The 19,498-nt window shown below is 36.3% G+C and overlaps 1 long non-coding RNA gene across 1 annotated transcript; it reads left to right on the forward strand.

The window, feature by feature from the left end:
* The first annotated feature begins 4,854 nt into the window (after positions 1-4,854).
* On the forward strand, positions 4,855-5,672 carry LOC121236165. Its single transcript, XR_005934662.1, has 3 exons — positions 4,855-4,992; positions 5,065-5,266; positions 5,606-5,672. It is a non-coding gene; the product is annotated as an uncharacterized LOC121236165 (long non-coding RNA).
* The last annotated feature ends 13,826 nt before the right edge of the window (positions 5,673-19,498 follow it).

Here is a 19,498-nt window from a genome sequence, read left to right on the forward strand (position 1 = left end):
AAAATTTAGAAAAAATTACATTTAGCTCAAATTTAGGATAAATTTTGCTCATCCAGGTGTAGATGCTCTCACAAATTTCAATTTCAAATAAAGTTAACCAAAGGCAATTTGACATTAAAATTCTCAAGCAGTTCACTCTCTCTCTCTCTTGCTCCCTTAGCAGTTGGTGTCTTTCTCTCATGGTATGGAAAAAGTTGGTTCATTCACAAGATTGTGGAAGGTATAGTTTGTGACGGGCAAGTTTTATCAGATCGACATTGTTATTCATCTCTTCTTTGTTGTTCTCTGTGGTTTATGGCGGATGACTTTGCTCATCTGTGGGATAAATTGAGTTTCACAGAATCTTAAAAGCATGAAATTTTAGTTGTGGGAGTTGATATTCGGCTAGTCTTGAGCATGAGAAGTGCTTATTGATTGGCAAAAATATGGCTGAGAAGCGTGTCAACCGTGAAACCTTCAAAACTATATAATGAACTTGATAGGAAATAAATAGAGAAGTGAAATACTGGAATGGATGATAAAGAAATGTCTGTAAATGATATTAAGATAAACTGAGTATTTTCGAGGAATACTCAACCTCCATGAAAACAGAAAAGCAACTTGATCAATATTCTTCCAGATGATGAAAATGAAAACTGTAATTTCCCTTTCCTAGACTTCCCTCCCGCAGGTAACTACCCATGCCAATCTATGGCTTACAAGTGGACCAATAAACTGAAAAGGACAAAATACTAAAATACTAAAATAACAAACTATAGACACAAGCGCTTGACTCTGATCAATTGTTCCTCTAATTCGTAGCTACTGTGTTGCCTTCCTCCAAATCGCACCGTTCCTTCAATTGGCCCTGGGCTCACTCGTAAGTTATCCACCGAGGTCCTTCTGCCCTTCACCCCAAGCCCAATTTGTGGGACTCATAACAAGTCCCCGCCCCCCCTCTCTCAAAGAACCTGCCCCACCAGGTAGGGATAAGTCTCTTGAAGCTTCGGGAGAACTTCCCAGCTGCTATCCTCAACCGAAGCTCCTACCCACTTCACGAGCACCTCCGTGTGAGGTCTATTTCCATGGAAGCACACGCGGCGATCCAGCACGGCCTTTGGCTCAGGCAGGACTTCTCCTTCCCCGTTGACTGGCAGAAGTGATGGTAGCGGTTGAATTTGGGCCACGAGCTTCCATTTGAGGCAGGAGATCTGGAAGACGGGGTGGATCCTCGACTCCGATGGAAACTCCAAACGGTAAGCCACCTTCCCTAGGCGTTGCGCCACCTTAAAAGGGCCGTAAAACCTGGGGGAGAGTTTGAGATTGTGCCTTGCCACCACTGACTTTTGGCGGTAGGGCTGCAAGCAGAGGTAAACTCACTGCCCTACCTCGAATTCTCTCTCTGTTCTTCACAAATCTACAAACGTTTTCATTCGTTGTTGTGCAAACTGAAGGTTTTCTTTCAAAATTTGCTTGATCGGCTTGTTGTTGGATGTAGTTCCTGGTATGTATGTTGTTAGTTTGGGAGGTTGATAACCATATAAAGTCTCAAAAGGAAACATCTTTGTAGAGGTGTAGTAAGAGGTATTATACCACCACTCTACATGAGATAGCCACTGCACCCACTGTCTAGGCTTCGCCCCCACGTAGCACCTTAAGTATCCCTCCACAACCTTGTTCAAGGCCTCGGTTTGACCATCACTCTATGGATGGTAAGTTGAGCTATAGTTTATGGATGTTCCCTTTAGTGTGAATAAGGCTCTCCAAAAGGTACTGAGGAATGTAGGGTCTTTGTCAGACGCTTTGGCTTTAGGGAAGCCATGTAATTTGAACACCTCCTTTAGATAAATTCGGGCAACCTCACTGGCAATATATGGGTGTGACAGACTCATGAAGTGGCCATACTTTGTGAGTCTGTCAATAACCACTAATATCATGTTGGCCCCCTTGGAGGATGGAAGGCCCTCCACAAAATCCATAGAAATTTCTTGCCAAGCTTGTTCAGGAATAGGAAGGGGTTGTAAAAGGCCTGTAGGTAGAATGTTTTCATTTTTGTTAGCCTGGCAAATGTCACAACATTTGACCAGGTTTTGATATCCTTCTTCATCCCATGCCAAAAGAAAATCCATCTTGGCACATTGATAGGTCTTTTGAAACCCAGAGGGACCTATTGATTGGTTGCTATGTATAAATTGTAAAACCCTCTCCTTGAACCCAGAGTCAGGGTTAATGACAAATCTCCCCTTCTTAAGCAGCAGTCCTAGCTGCACCAAGTACCCTTTAGGCAGATCCTAATTAGATTGAAACCTTTGTAATAAGTCCAGTAGTTCAGGGTTAGTGCTGTAACTTTGCTTGAGTTCAGTGATCCATTCAGCCGTAGGAAAAGAAATAATGGCCAATAGTGCACACTCTTCCTCAGAATCTTCATTCCTTCTTGAAAGGGCATCTGCCACTTTGTTCTCCCTCCCTTTCTTGAATTCAATTGTAAAAACATAGCCCATTTGCTTGGTGACCCACTTCTGTTGTCCTGGGGTACCCACTTTCTGCTCAACCAGAAATTCCAAGGCTTGTTGGTCGGTTTTAACCACAAAAGCCTGGCCCAATAAGTAAGGCCGCCACTTTTGCACTGCAGTCACTAGTGCAAGTAACTCACGTTTATAAGTGGATAATGCTAATGCCTTTCCCTTCAAGGCCTTACTGAAAAAACAAATGGGTTGCCCCCTATCATGAGAACTACCCTAATGCTGCCACCACTAGCATCACATTCTATTGTGAATTTTTTTGTAAAATCTAGAAGCCTTAGAACTGGGGGTTGGGACACTGCCTGTTTAAGCTATTGGAAGGCCATTGTGGTTTCATGTGTCCAAGTAAAGGTATTTTTCTTTGGAAGGGCTATTAGGGGTGCTGCTATAAGCCTGTAGTTTCTTATGAATTTTCTGTAATACCCAATCAATCTAAGAAAACCCCTTAAGGCCTTTAGGGTTCTAGGAATTGGCCACTCTAGCATGGATGCCACCTTGCTTGAATCTGTCTTGACCCCTTCTCCTTACACGACATGTCCCAAGTACTCCACTTCATGGACTCCAAAGGTACATTTTGACAGCTTGGCATAGAGTTGGTTTTTTGCTAGCACATCCAACACTTGTTTGAGATGACTCAAGTAATCCTCTAGGCAGTGACTATACACGAGTATATTATTAAAAAAAAAAAAAACCTTCTTAAAAAAGGTTTAAAAATTTCATTTATTAACCCTTGGAATGTTGAGGGTGCATTGGTAAGCCCAAATGACATCACCAAAAACTCATTATGGCCTTCGTGGGTACGAAATACCATTTTGGGAACATCCTCAGGGGTCACATGGATTTGATGGTACCTGGACCTCAAGTCCATTTTAGAAAATATAACTGAACCATGGAGTTCATCAAGCAATTCATCAATGACTGAGATGGAGAATTTATCTTTAATAGTTTCTTGGTTGAGGGCCCTATAATCCACACATAAGCGCCAACTTCCATCTGCTTTACGTACCAAAAGTACTGGGGAGGAAAAAGGACTTGAGCTTGGCCTAACCATTCCAGACTTTAGAATAATTTTGTGGTCTTGTGATCTCACTGGTGGTAGACTCACTGGTTCCTCAAAAATACCCTTAAACTGTTGTAACAACTGATTCACCCTAACATCCATATCTGGTTTAGTGTGAATATTCAGCTTGGGCAACAACTCCATAGCCTTTAATTGTATTAGTGTACCTTTGGACCCATGACTCATATTAAATTTCACCTTCTCCCCTTCCTCAAATGAGGTTCTGCCTAACTTCAATCCCTTTAATTCTACATTCTTCCCTTCCCACTGGAACTCCATGAGCAGTTTAGAAAAATTCCAAGTAATAGTACCCAATGTCTCCAACCAGTTTATACCCAACACTGCATCACACCCCCAAGTGTTAACAAATAAAAATGAATGTTGAATTGAGTACCTTGCATTTTAATGGAGGCATTTTAGCAAAATCCTTCGCTGGTCACCATATCCCCATTTGCTATATTGACTTTCAGCTTTTTTGTTGGGTCCACCAAGAGTTTAGTCTTCTTAGCAATGGAGGGATCCAGGAAGTTGTGTGTACTTCCTGAATCCAGAAAGATCACCACTCTTTCCCCTCCAATGGAGCCACATAATCTCATGGTTTTGGGATTTGGGGCTCTTGTTATCACATTCAAAGAAATCTCCATTTTCTTGTCTGCTTTGTCCCCTTGTGAACTATCTTCCACTTCCTGAGAATCAAAGAACACTTCCTCTCCCTTATCTTCCAAGTCATCATCCAATGCTTGAATAATATAAAGTCTTGGAGATTTGCACGCATGTGAGGGATTCCATTTTTCGTCACAATGGTAGCACAGTCTCTTTTTCCTTTTCTCATCCATCAGAGTTGAGGAAATATGTCTAGATGGCCTCAATAATTTTTGTCCCTTTTGTCCCTGTCCTTGTAAGGGACCTGAGTGAGGCCCCATGGTAGGACTCGAGCTTGAAGACCCCATGGATTTCTCCATCCACCCTCTCACAGATTTCGTAGAACTATTTAAGTATTCCTCTTGGATTTTTGCTAACCCAAAGGCAGCAATCAGATTCAGTGGGTTGAACATCCTTACTGGCAGGCAGATGTCATCTCTCAGCCCACTTAAGAAACAATTGAGCTTGTGTGCTTCTAGTAGACCTCTAATCTTGTTAGAAAGGGCTTCAAACTGGGCTTTATACTGACAACAATAGTCACTTGTTTGAGATGAGTAAGTGCCTCCATTGGATCATCATAGGCTGATGGTCCAAAGCGTAACAACAAGGCCCTAGTAAAGTTTCCCAGCTGTTAAACTACACAGTTTCCATAGCATCTTGGTACCAAATTAGAGTATCTCCTTCCATGTAGTAAAAAGCCATTAACATCTTCTGTGAAGGTGGTGTTTGGTAATAATCAAACTACTGGGAAGCTCTGAAAATCCAGCCCGTTGGGTTGCTGCCATCTCAGTAAGGAAATTCTAGTTTGACCCCTCTTTGGCTATCTCGTCGATATTCATTGTTCTTTCTGTCATGGTGCAGGTCACAATGGACCACTTGGGCAGTTGTTTGGGTAACAATGGTGCGAACCATTTCCATCAGCTGAGTGATATCTTCTCACATTGCATGCAACTTTTCCTCCAGGGTTTGAAATTGTTCCTCGTGGACTTGCATCCTCTCCTCGTGGGCATGTTTGGATCTGGTGTTATTAGCCATAAAGGACCGGTGTCTCTAAATACCAATTGTAATGAACTTGACAGGAAATTAATAGAAAAGTGAAATACTGGAATGGATGATAAAGAAATGTATGTAAATGATATTAAGATAAACTGAGTATTTTCGAGGAATACTCAACCTCCATGAAAACAGAAAAACAACTTGATCAATATTCTTCCAGATTATGAAAATGAAAATTGTAATTTCCCTTTTCTAGACTTCCCTCCCGCAGGTAACTATGCCAATCTATGGCTTACAAGTGGACCAATAAACTGAAAAGGACAAAATACTAAAATACTAAAATACTAAAATAACAAATTGTAGACAGAAGCGCATGACTCTGATCAATTATTCCTCTAATTTGCAGCTACTGTGTTGCCTTCCTCCAAAACGCACCGTTCCTTCAATTGGTTGTGGGCTCACTCATAAGTTATCCATCGAGGTCCTTCTGTCCTTGACCCCAAGCCCAATTCGTGGGCCTCATAACAAACTACTATACTCAAAGTTTGGAAAACTGATACTATCATTAATTTTGTTGAAATAGAGGAAAACACTTCATTTTTTAATTTGCTTCATACTGTGATTTAGATCGTATTTGGGATAGCCAACTGTGGTTATTTTACTAGAATCTTCTTTTATTTGAAGTGGTTTGATGGCCTCACTCCACCTACTGATATCTCTTTTACTTGGGTTCAATTGCATAATATACCTTTTGGATGCATGAATTATGAGATTGTTTCTAAACTTGGAGCTTCAATTGGTAACATGTTACATGTGGAGGTTGATAGTCATGGTAATGGGTAAGGAAAGTTTATGTGTCTTCTTGTTGAGATTGATTTAAAGCAACCATTAGTCAGGGGGAAGGTGTTGTTCTTAAATGGGCGGTGTATATTATCTTTCAAGTATGAAAGATTTTCAGGTTTTGTTTCTCTTGTGGTTTCAAAAAAGGGTGCTTCAATTTCTTCAGGATCATCAACTTTTCAACAATATGGTTCCTGGCTTAGGGCTTCTGGCCCTCTTCATTTGTTGGTATTGGTAGGTTTGTGGTTGTTCATTTGACAAGGTCCTCTCAGGCTATCTCCCACAAGCAGTTACCAACTCATGACAGGGATAGTGACAATTACAACAATTACAACATGGAGATTGGTTATAATGTGGTTGACCAACAATTATTCGCTGACAAAAACTAGATCCTATGTGGTCTTCTGTTGACCAATCACATGGGAATCAGATTGGTACGTCTTCTAGATTTGAACCTGAATCTTTGATAACTATAAAAATTGTCCCTTGTGCCTATCCAATCTCCATCTATGAAGATGATGCTCGTGTGGTCCTACCTACATCTTACTTGAATACCATTCCTCAGATTCCTTTTCCTATGATGAATTCTCGTGTTTCGAATCTAATTTGCCTATGTTAGATACTTTCCCCACAGATTCTTTAATAAAATGGAAGAGAAGGCTAAGAGGCCATGCAGTGGATACTGCTACTACATCCACTAAATTTGTTAAAATAAGGAAAAATAAAACCTTTTGTTGGTTTTCCTCTGGAATGTGAGGTTACACCAAAAGCATCAACAAGGACTCGTTCTTTGGGTCCAACTATAGACTTATTAGCAGTGGCTGATTCTCAGCCCCGCCGAGAAAAATGAAGATTTTAAGTTGGAACTGTAGGGAGTTTGGCAACCATTGGACAATTCAAGACCTTGATCATATGGTCAAGGAGAAGAAGCCAAGTATTCTATTTTTTTATGGAGACTAAGTTACATAAAAATAGATTGGAAAGATTGAAAATGAACTTGGGTTTTGATTGCCTTTTCACTGTAGATGTTATTGGTTGAGGTGGGGACTTGGCTTTGTTGTGGAAAGAGGAAGTATAGATTGCTATTCATTGTTATTCTCAATGACATATTAACTCTTGGATCTAATGATGTCAATACCCTCACTTGGATGCTAACCTGTTTTTATGGCTATCCTAATGTGGCAAAAAGGCATGAAGGCTATAATATTTTGAGTCATTTATCTCAGTTGAAGCCTTTGTTGTGGCTTTGTCTAGGTGATTTTAACAAACTACTCTTTCAAAAAGAAAAAGTAGGTGGGACTCAAAGATGTCATATGCAAATGGATTCTTTTAGGAAAATGTTACAAAACTGTTAACTAAAGTGATTTGGGTTTCTCCAAAGGTAAATTTACATGGTCAAATAATAGAGGAGATGACACTTTCACTAAGGAGAGGTTAGATAGAGTTGTTGCTACAAAAACCTGGTGTGAAACACTTGGTGATGGTGATGGTGATGTTTAGGTTTTGGCATCTTCTTCTTCTGACCATTATCCAATATTACTTACCATTCACCCTAGCAACCAGTAGATAAGGTATTATAATAGAATATTTTGATTTGATGCTAATAGTTCCACTTATGATGATTGTGAAGATGTGATTCAAGAAGCATGGTCTCAATCTCCTCCTTCAATTGGAGAATTTACTTGTCTAACTAAAAAGCTGAATAGTTGTATGTTGAAATTGAAGAAATGGAGTACATACCAAGATCATGTCACTGATGCCTCCCTACAAACCAAGATTAAAAGACTTGAAATTCTACAACAAAGTGGGACAGTTGAATCAATTGAGGATGTTCAAGATCTTCAAAAGGAAATTAATTATTTTCTTGAGAGAATGCATTTGAAATGGAAACAAAGAACAAAAGTAAATTGGCTTCAATAAGGGGATAGAAACACTAAAGAATTAAAAGGACCAAGCTATTGCGGGTCTTGGATGAATAAGGAGAGATTTTTACAGATTCAAAAGGCATAGGTAGTACTCTTATCCATCTAACATAGAGACATGTCTTTCTGCTATGATAGAGAAAGTTACCCCTGCAATGAATGATGATCTGTTAAAACCTTTTACAAGGGATATGGTGGTTCCTTTTAAAGCACCTGGTCCCAATGGATATGGTGCATGTTTCTATCAAACTCATTGGTCCATTGTTGGAGATGAAGTGTCAAAATGTGCTATTTTTTTTTTTTAAATCCTAGTGTTGATATTGTTGATATTAACTACACATACATTGTGCTGATTCCTGAAGGTAGAAATCCTCAGGTAGTAACTTAGCATTGACCCATAAGCCTTTGTAATGTGATTTACAAACTTATCACAAACGTACTTGCAAACTGATTGAAATTGATTTTGCCTTCAATTATTTCTCCAAGTTAGTATGCATCTCTTCCTAGTCGTTTAATCACAGATAATATCATTGTTACACATGAAACCCTTCACACTATGTATACTCAACTTCATGGGAGACAATGTTACATGGCTTTAAAATTGGATATAAGCAAGGCATATGATCGTGTTAAATGAACTTTCTTGCAATTGTGATGTCCAAATTGGATTTTGCTACAAGACAAATTGATATGATTTTACACTGCATCACTTTCTCCTCATTCTCAATTCTAGTTACGTTCTCAATTCTAGCTAATGGTGTTCCTTTTGACAAGTTCAATTTGCACAGGGTTTAAAGACAGGGTTACCCCTTATAACCCTACTTATTTATCCTTTGTGATGAGATATTAAGTTCTAAATTATATCCTGCTCAACAACAAGGTCTTTTGTCTGGTGTTCCTATAGCCAGATGCGTGGTGAGAATGAGCCATCTCTTTTTGTTGATGATTGTCTATTATTTTGTCAAGCAAATATGCATGAATGGGCAAGGCTTAATCGCATTTTAGGAGTGTAAGAATCTACCTCAATAGCACTTCTCTATTCTTCAACAAGAATTAGGAGTGAAAAAAACAGATGAACCAGTAAACCGGACCAGACCAAACCGGTATTGGGTTTGGTTCGATCCAGTACCCTTTTTATTTTTCTCAAAATGGGTCAAAATCAATCCGATTCCGATTTTCCCTTTTCTAACACCAAATTGGACTGGTTCATATATATATATTAATTTTTTATATTGTATAAAATATTTTTTATATGATTTTTATATTATATATAATTTTTTATATATAATATATATAATTATATATAAAATAATTTTGTATTATACGATAAATTACTAATTAATATAATATTAAATTTTAAAATCCTATATCACTATAGTCTATTGTACTAATAGTTATAATAATACTCTATCATTATATATTATAATGTACTATAATATATCACCGTATTATAATACACCGTATTATATATTATAATATACTACAATATATTATCACTATATCATTATATACTATAATATACTATATTATATATACTATATAATATACAGGAAAAATCGGACCAAACCGGACCCAAATTAATAAAACCAGAAGTATCAATTTATGGGTGTAATCAGTGCGGTTTTGGTTCTTCAAATCTCAAAACCAGTATATGTCGGTTCGGTTTTAAAATATTCCAAAATTGGACCAAACCAAACCGGTTACACCCCTAGCAAGAATACCAAATACTCTACTTAAAATCTCTTAATAGAGATAGCTGGATTAAGGGCCTCTTTATATATTGACAAGTATTTAGGTCTCCCTTCTTTGGTTGGTAGATCCAAAGTGGTTGTTTTCTATGATATTGTGGATAGAGTGAGGAGTAAATTGGAGAATTGGAAAACAAAATTTATTTTCATGCGTGGGAAGGAAATTCTTATCAAAGTAGTTTTGTAAGTTATCCCTACCTACAGTATGAGTATATTTTTATTGCCTCAATCTCTGTATAAGAAACTTAACTCTTTGATCTCTAGTTTCTGGTGGGGTCACCAAGATAATTGCTCTAGGATTCATTGGAAGAATTGGAGAACTTTGTGTGTTGGTAAGCAACACAGAGAACTTGCATTTAGGGATTTAGAGTGATTAACTTAGCTCTCTTGGCTAAGCAAGCTTGGAGAATGTTGAATTCTCCTCATTTCTCTCAAGTATGATTTTCAAAGTCAAATACTTTTACCCATTCAACTATCACCTCAGCTGTATTGTCAACCTTCCTTTATTTTGAGAAGTATTTGGCAAGCAACCAAACTATTCAATGAGGGACTTATATGGAGGGTTGGTGATGACAAACAAGTTCGTATCTGGAAGGATAAATGGTTACCGCGAGCAAGCTCCCAAGAGTTCAATCCCCTGTGAACACTTTATTTGAAAATACCTTGGTTGCAGAGCTAATTGATACACAGGAAGGTTGGTGAAATATGGATCTTATTCAAGCTTTATTTACTCAGGAAGACATTTCACAAATTTTAAACATTTTAGTGACTTCAACAGCTGTTTCAGACAAGCTCGCATGGAGTGGAACTCCCAATGGGCACTTTTTTATGAAAAGTGCATACCACTTATGCATGCAACTCTTTTCTTGTAGTAGGGGGAATCTTCTAAACAATGTGAATTCCAACTACTATGGAAGATGATTTGGTCTTTGCCTACAACTAATGCAATTCGAGTTTTTCTTTGGCGTGCTTGTGTTGATGCTCTTCTTACAAAATTGAATCCCTGTAAAAGAAATGTTCTTGCTAAATCTGTATATCCCATTTGTCTACAAGAGGATGAAACTCCTGGACATGTTCTCTACCCATGTCCTTCAGCAAAAGATGAGTGGTTACTTGGATCTAAGGTTTTCCAGAAAGCCTTTATTACTGCCACTGCTTTGATACCATTTTTACCCAAATGATGGAGAGGTTATCACCACAGGAATTGGTACTCTTTGCTGTAATTCTAGATCCATTTGGTTTAGAAGAAACACATTGATTTATGAATGGACTTTCCTACATTCTGCTACTCTCTAATCTCTAATCTCTATAGCCATGCTCTTCAAGAATGTGATGAGTATAAAGCTGCTATGAAGTATGTAAGGCAGCCTATCTGCCCCCACAATGCCTCAAGCTCTTCATTGGAAATCTCCTCCAATAAATTGGGTTAAAGCCAATTGAGATGTAGTCATATATACTGAAAACAGAAAAATTGATATTGGTGTTGTTATTAGAGATGGTGACTGTCATGTTCTTGTAAGGTTGATGAAACCTCTAACATTTTGTATAGAACCATCTATAGCTAAAGTACGGGGTCTACTAGCACCAACTTATTTTTGCAAGGATCTTGGCCTACTGAATATTTTCTTTGAAGGAGACTCATCCCAAATTGTTGATGCTATTTTAGCTAAAGATGATCTTGCTAATTTTTTTAGCTGTCTTACTTCAGAAATAAGAACTTAATTTGTTGAATTTGGTTGGAGAATAAGACATGTCAAGAGGGTTGCAAATGGGGTAGCTCATCGACTTGCTAAGGAAGTTGTGTCTCTAACATCTGAATTGATCGATACACAATCTACTACTAATTGTATTTCTACTCTTATACTAGCTGACTGCCAACATTTGTGATTAATCAAATATTTGTTATTCTGGTTTCAAATAAAACCCTCTCTCATCTCTCTACCAAAAGGAGGAAAAATCCTCACAAAAGAGGGAGAGCATCTTAGCACTCCCAATGGTTTTTGTATTGGTTATTTAAAATACATTATCAAAATCTATTTTTTCTGTTTTACTTAATAATTTTTACAATATACCATATATTAGCTTCTCTATTATATAGATATATATATATAGAGTTTTGCTATGTACAAGTAAGTTTGCGTACCAATTTACGTACTAATGTGGTTTCTTTCATATTCTAAATTCAAATTAGCACTATTTTCAATAAAATCTACTTTCTGACCAATCATATTGAATGGGTGCGCAGAATCGCTTACAATTAGATTTTTTCATGTATACATATATATCATTTATATAATGATACTTTCTTTGACTATTAATGAATTTAATATATTCTCATATCTTTTTATATTTACAATATTTCTTTATATACAATATCATATAATTATGTCCTATACACACAAAATAAAAATTTATAAGCCAAATAAGCCCCTTCTACAATACATATTACATAAATTAGGCTTATTTGAGTAGACATTAGGCTCATTTTTTTTTCTAACGATAAACAGAGGCTTGTTATTAAATTATGCTTGAAAGTTTTGTATTCTTTTATTTTCTGAAGTTTTCATAGTAACCAATTAGATGATTTAGGCCCCGTTTGGTATTAAAAATAGTCTCCACCCATTTCAATATCTAAACAACATTCAAACGTAAACACTTTTCAAATTCAAATTTTTAACTTATCAACTTTTTAATCTAATCATTATAATTTTTTCAAACTTCTAAACAAAACACAAAAAATAATTCAACTTTTTCAAATTCTAAAACAAAAATAATATTAAAAGATTATATTCTAACAATACTTTAACTTTATAATATTTTAATTTGAATTTTTCTCTCATTTTCCAACACCCCATAAAACATCTTAACTCAAACTATCTCATTACTATTTACAAATTTCTCATTTGATCTTATCTTATTTGTGTAACCAAATGAAGCTTTAAACAATGACTAAGTTTACATAATGAATAGAGTAATAGGACTTAATTATGAACTGTTCCCTTGAATTTCTCCTTATCCAAGAACTGAAAAATCAAAAACACCAACTCCCTACTTAGAGCATCCTCATTGGCTTGGCCAAATGAGGAGATTGGCTAAAATTAGCATAATTGATGTCAAAAACATCTCATATTGAATTGGACAAATCAAAAGTAATTTAGACTTTTATTACAATGGTTGGCCAAATATGGAGAACCATAATTGATTTACCAAACATTAAAATACTAATTTCTCACTCTAAATAAACATTAAAATATTAGTTTCTCACTCTAAATAAAAATACTATTTGGCTCGTAATTAAGAAATTTAGATAAATTTTAAATGAGTTTAATCAAATATTTTTTGTTATTAGCATTAAATGACTTATGAAAATATGATTTTTTTTAATATTAATTTAATTAGAATATAATTATTATTAACATTTAATTAGTAGAGATACAAAATGTGATAAAAAGAAATTAAATAAAAAATTTATTAAATTAATCATATTTTATTATTATATAGAGAGTGAATGGATAATCCAATGTAAGGGTTGAATTTAAATAGAATAGGTAAATGTAAAAAAGTGTGATATTGACTAAATTTTAAAAATAAATTTGATCAAACCAATGATAATGCTTTTAAATGCTCTTAAGGAAGACATAGTGCCTAGTAATCCTAAATGCTCCAGCTCATAGATCAAATAAACCACGTCTATATTCACCGCGATCAATATAGGCCATCTCAAAATCATCTTTCAACTATTAAAGGTTGATAATTTGATGAAGAGTCGGACTATTATGCCGTCCAGAGTAGACTGTTTAACTTTATTGCTTTTGATTTTTGGGTTTTCTTTTTTATTTCATTTTTCTTTTTACATTTTTTTAATGTATTTAAATACTTTAAAAAGATAAAAAAAAAAATCTCAATACACTTAAAATCATTTTCTTAATCACTAAATAAAAAAATAAAAAATAAAAAATTTGCCAAACAGTCAAATAGAACGGTACAAATAGGAGGACAAAGTAATATTTTCCTTTGATGAAAAGGAAAATACCCAGAAACTATTTCTTCTTCAACTTTCTTTTGGTGCTAACACTCTTCCCCTTTCTTTTGGTACTAAATCGTGCTTCAAATTATTCATTAAGGACGTCACTCAGAGTCCCAACTTACACTAATACTCCTTCAATCACTTCATCTTCAAAATAACGTCAATGAACCCAAAATAAACTCCTGACTTTTAGCTCCTAAAATAGAGATCCAACACTATAAAAAGGCTTCATTTAAAGGAAAATGCTAAGGATCTCTCTATAGCTTAATCCTCTATCAATAGATGGTATATTCTTCGTCAATCTCCACATCAAGAAAAAGAAGAAAACACATAGCCTTACTAGTCTTTAGAGAGACGAACCATTTCTAGGATTTTGGGGTTTTCCGACCACTTTCCTCCACTTCTTTTGCTTCTCTCTCTCAATGTACTTTGCAGCTTATGAAGTCAATGGCTGACAAACAATCGTACGTCTTTCAACAGTAGAGCATCCAAGATATATATATATATATATTTTTTTTATAGATTCTTCTGCTTTGATTTGGTCTATACTCTTACGCAGAAGCTACCCAGTTTGTTTTTGAGTAAGAAATCCTCAGGAAATTAGTAATGGATCAGTTATGTAGTACCAAGTCCAAGCATACCAAGTTGCTTGAAAATCCCATATTTGAGAGAGAAGAGAGAATAGAGTCGGAGAATGAAGAGATTGACATAGAAGATCGCACAAATACCATAGTTCTACTTGGAACCGCAACAATGAAGGAAAAATCTTCATAATCTTTACCTCAACCGTAAGGACAACGGAATGCTTGAACAGGAGAGAGAAGAGCCTGAAGCACAAGAATGCTTGCTTTCGGTGATGGAATCGAAGAGTAACAATTTTACTTTAATGAAGAAGATGGTGCCAAACAAAGGAGAGGGGAGAGGGCCTGAAATGAAAATAAGGCCAAATAAAGGCAGCGGGGAAAAAGGTTTGGACAATGCTACTATGCCCCTAGAGTGCCCCCACTTCGAAAAATATTGCCATCAGCCTATTGTTTGGGATCATCCAAAACACACCATGCTAAAATGACTAACAACACCCCCAACAAAACCCACTTCCCTCTCATCCAAACCCACTTCTCTCTCCAAACCCGTGTCGCCCAAGGCCTCCCCCTCGCCCATCCTCGGGAGTCGACTGCCGAGGTGGTGGCGACTGCCAAAGTGCTGTCGACCGTCGAGATGGCAGTCGACGGTGCAGATTTGGCCGTGAGGGATAGAGGATCCATGAGGGAGAGAAAAACGGGCATCGGGCTGGGAGAGGAGGACGGGCTCAGTGGTGGTGGTCGGTGGCTACGGTGGGAGGTCAAATCGGCAGTGACGGCATATCTGGGCTGCGGCGGGAACATGGCTGAGAAGAGAGAAACAGGAAGGAGATGGGGGAAACGAGTGAGCAGGTTTTCAGAAAAAAAAAAAAAAAAAAAAAAAAAAAAAAAAAAAAAAAAAGGTAGTGAAATCGTGACACGTAAGGTGTGGCTACGGATGAACTGTGAATAGGGGCTGATCCGTAGCATTACTAGCCCCCACTTAGCCCCTAATGCCTAAAATACACTTTAAAAAAACACAATTTCAAAATAGAGGGGTATTTTGGGAGGCAAACTAACATTTTTTAAAATAAAATACACTTTTGCACTTAGGACACTTTAAGGAGGCAAACTAGCATTAAAAGGAAAATGATAGATTACTACTCTCTTATTATCTATTTTACTTTTTTTATTTAATTTTTTTATTAATTTTTTATTTTACTTAATAATTAAAGAAGTGACTATTAGTAAAATTATATATTTTTTTTTTAATTTTTTTTAATGATTAAGGATGTTAAAAAAATACTTAAAATAAAATGATAAAAAAATAAAAATTTTCAAATATAATATAAATAGTAAAGGAGTAGTAAACCGGTTGTAAGGGTATCATTACCCTTTCCAAAAAGTTTTAGAGGAGAGAGCAATGAATTAATAGTAGTTTAGATATGTGAACAGTTTGATCAAGATATAGCGAGATTACTGTAGTTACTTGAAAAATAACGATGATTTACAACCTCCATTAGATCTCTATTAAGATCAACATTTTTTATGCCTCTTGATCTCAGTTGAGATGAAATAACCAAGAATTAGAAGCTGCACAGTAATAAAAATGAATGCAAAAAGTCAAATTATAAAAGAAAAATTCTACTTAGAAACTCTACATCACACACCTGAGTAGAAAAAAAATAAAAGAGTTGCTTTACTCTGCAGGTGTGTGGTGACGGGTTTTGCTACACATCATCCTACATCACACACTACACATGTGTTGATTTTTTTTTTTAATTTTTTTTTCTGTTTTATTTCTACGAAACTAATTGAGTTTTATCATCTCTATACCATATACTTGTTAAAGAAAAAAAAAATGGTAAAAAATCATATATGGTGTGCAATATAGAGATGATGAGTAAAATTATTCTAATAAAAATAAATATAGGTGAAGTTGAGATGCAAAAGGCCAACCATGAGACATTGAGATCCAAAACCATTGTAGTGGCATAAAAGCAGGGAGACCCTTTTTGCATCATAACATTAAGAAAAGAAGAAGCTATAATTGTAGTGAAGCATCAAAGATCAAAAGTTATATTGCTTCAAACATCTAAATGACAAACCCATATAGTGAAGAAAGTAAGTGAACGGTGAACCCACAAAAGCCGATTTTATCCAATGTTACAACATCTATTGGCTTGATGGTGAAAGAAAACTCCTCTCATCCAGGTGAAAGAAAATCAAGCATATTGAAAAAAGTTAAAGAATCTAGATGGTGGGTTTTAACTCGTGCAGTTGAAAAGTCAAAACTCTGATGAACAACGACGATGAACGAGGCAATGAATCTGGACGGTTCAACGATTTGGAAGCTAGGGCTCATACATCCAACTAATTGCTGAGTCGAGAGGAGTAGTTATGCATATATCCGTTGCATTGCAAACCCATTGATTTAACACCTAACGTTTCAAACACGTTACCAGTCGGGATGGAGATCTGACCCGATGCCAACCCAAAATAACTTTTCATTTGCCAAATCGGGTGGGTTGGGTCTATAGGTCATATGCACAGCCTTAGTAATGATAATAACTAAAGTCTCATTGGAGCCATTACAAAAAGAAAGAACTTCTCTCTCTTAAATAATATAAGATTGCTCATATATCATCTATTCTCATCACTGAGTATGGGGTATTCTCTTAAATACCCAATATTTGCTTTGGGCCATTCTATTATGACTTAAATCTAATATTTTTTGTTAGAATAGGCTATGATATCAATTGTAACACCTCATAAGAAACCCAAGCCTAATATTCTCTTTGTCAAAGGTTGAGAGAGTAGATGTTGCACACTCCCAGTCTAACGCCAAGCAAGAGCATCGAATGCATCCGACTCTAGTGTTGATGCACAGTTGGCATTGTTTTTTTTTTTTTTTTTCAAGGGAAAACTCTAATCACATTCCATTATAATAGAGATGAAATACGAGGAGATTCCTCCATCGTTACAATTACATCTGAAATGGAAAGAGCATTTTTTTGCCAACAAGTGAGCCATTTTGTTACCATTTCTCCTAACATGAGAAACATCCCACTTGGCAAAGTTTTTTAGTAGAAATCTAGCCTCATTCACATACATACTTGCACTGCTCCATGGCTCAGAATTATCCTTAATAGCATTTCTCACTTGCATGGAATCTCCCTCAACAATGATCTGCCTAAGACCCAAGTCAATGCCAAACTTGATTGCTTGTAATGCTCCAAAGGCCTCAGCTATTAAAGGAGTAGGAAAAAGGTTTTTTCTATGCCTCATGGTTGCCATAATCTGACCAGCACTATCCCTTACACAAATGCCAACGCCAATCAATCCTTTGCTCTTGTCAATAGCCCCATCCTGACTAATTTTAAGGCTATGCATGTATTTAAAACCCACCTCAACTCATCTCATCTTATCATTACAACTTTTCCAAATTTTTACACAAAATATAATAATCAATTCAATTTTTTCAAATTCCAAAACAACTTTCCCAAGTTCCCACACAAAATATAATAAATAATTAAACTTTTATTCTACTATTTACAAATCATCTCAACTGAATCCAAACCACTCCTAAACCAATTTGTTCCAGGTGGAGACCAGGCTTTTGTTGATGTGCACTCTGACTTGAGTCGACAGTTGTTCCTCCTTTCTTCCTCAACTAGCATATCTAAGTTGTGATGAGCTTCCTTAACAAGAGAGTTTGGGTGAGGGAATTCAATATGAAAGACAAATATGTTCCTTCTCCACCAAATCTTCTTAGCCACTACTACAAATTCTTGCAAAATATTCTCTTCCATTGAGTCTATTAGAGCTTCAACAAAATGCAACATAGATGTCTGTGGTAGAAAACATTTTTGTAACCTCTTAGAACACTAAATCCACACATCCCTTGCAGACTTACATCTCCATAAAGCATGAACAACAGTTTCCGCTTCCACACAACATATCAGACATAAAGGATTATCAACCACCCTCTTTTTGAGTAAATTGAGTTGAGTAGGGAGAGCTTTGAGACTAGCCCTCCACATAAACACTTTATCTCCTGGAGTGAATTTAAGTTGCCATACCTGCTGTCGGATCCTTTTGTATTTGTTGCTACACTAGGCTTGACCATTAACATCTGCTGCCAAGCTCTTTACTAGGTGATATGCATTCTTAACAGAAACGTAGCTTGATTTAGATCCTTTCCAAATTAACTTGTCCCTACTATTCAGAGTGCTAATAGGAGTCCTTAGAATGGTTTCAACTTCCTCATCTTCAAATATCTCTTGTATCAAGTCCTTCCTCCACTACTTTGATATAGGCTCAATCAACTCTCCTACTGTGGCCTTGCTATCCAATATCTTAACTGGAGTAAAAACCTTCATTGGATTAGAGTGATACAACCATTTGTCTTTCCATATCTTAATGTCCCTTCTAGCTCCAACTCTTCAGTAAGAACCTTATGCAATGAGTGGTCTAGCTGCAAGGAAACTCCTACAGATGTATGAGGGCCTAGAGCCCAGCTTAGCAGCTTGAAAGTCTGTAGCATTAAAATACTTGGCATTCAACACCTTTGCTACTAGAGAGTTTGGTTGTTGAATAATCCTCCAACAATGTTTGCAAGCATAGCTTTATCAAAACATTCAAGGTCCCTAAACCCCATTCCCCCTTCAAATTTGGCCTTATGCATCATATTTCATGAAACCCAGTGAATTTTGTGTTCCTTTTGTAGCTACCCCCACCAAAAATTCTATATGACACTGTTGATTGCTCTCAATAAAGAATTAGGCAACTTAAATACACTCATGGTGTAAGTTGGTAGTGCTTGCACAACAGCTTTGATGTAAATCTCCTTTACTGCCTGTGATAAGGTTTTAACTTTGTAATTGCTGAGCCTCAATTTGATTTTATCCAGAATACACTTGAAATTTTGGTGTCGAGCTCTACCTAACACTAATGGCAAACCAAGATATCCCTCATAAGTCATTGTAGTCTTGATACCAGCAATAGAAAGTATGTAATGCTGAGTTACTTTTGAGGTGTTCTTACTAAAAATAATAGAGGTTTTATCAAGATTAAGCCTCTGGCCAGAAGCCTCCTCATAGATTTTAAGGCCAGAAGCCTCCTCATAGATTTTAAGTAATCAGAACAACTCTTCCCATTCCATAGCATTGGCTTTACAAAATAGAATATTGTCATCCGCAA

Source organism: Juglans microcarpa x Juglans regia, chromosome 6D, assembly GCF_004785595.1.
Source record: "Juglans microcarpa x Juglans regia isolate MS1-56 chromosome 6D, Jm3101_v1.0, whole genome shotgun sequence".
In the NCBI taxonomy this organism is placed as follows: domain Eukaryota; kingdom Viridiplantae; phylum Streptophyta; class Magnoliopsida; order Fagales; family Juglandaceae; genus Juglans; species Juglans microcarpa x Juglans regia.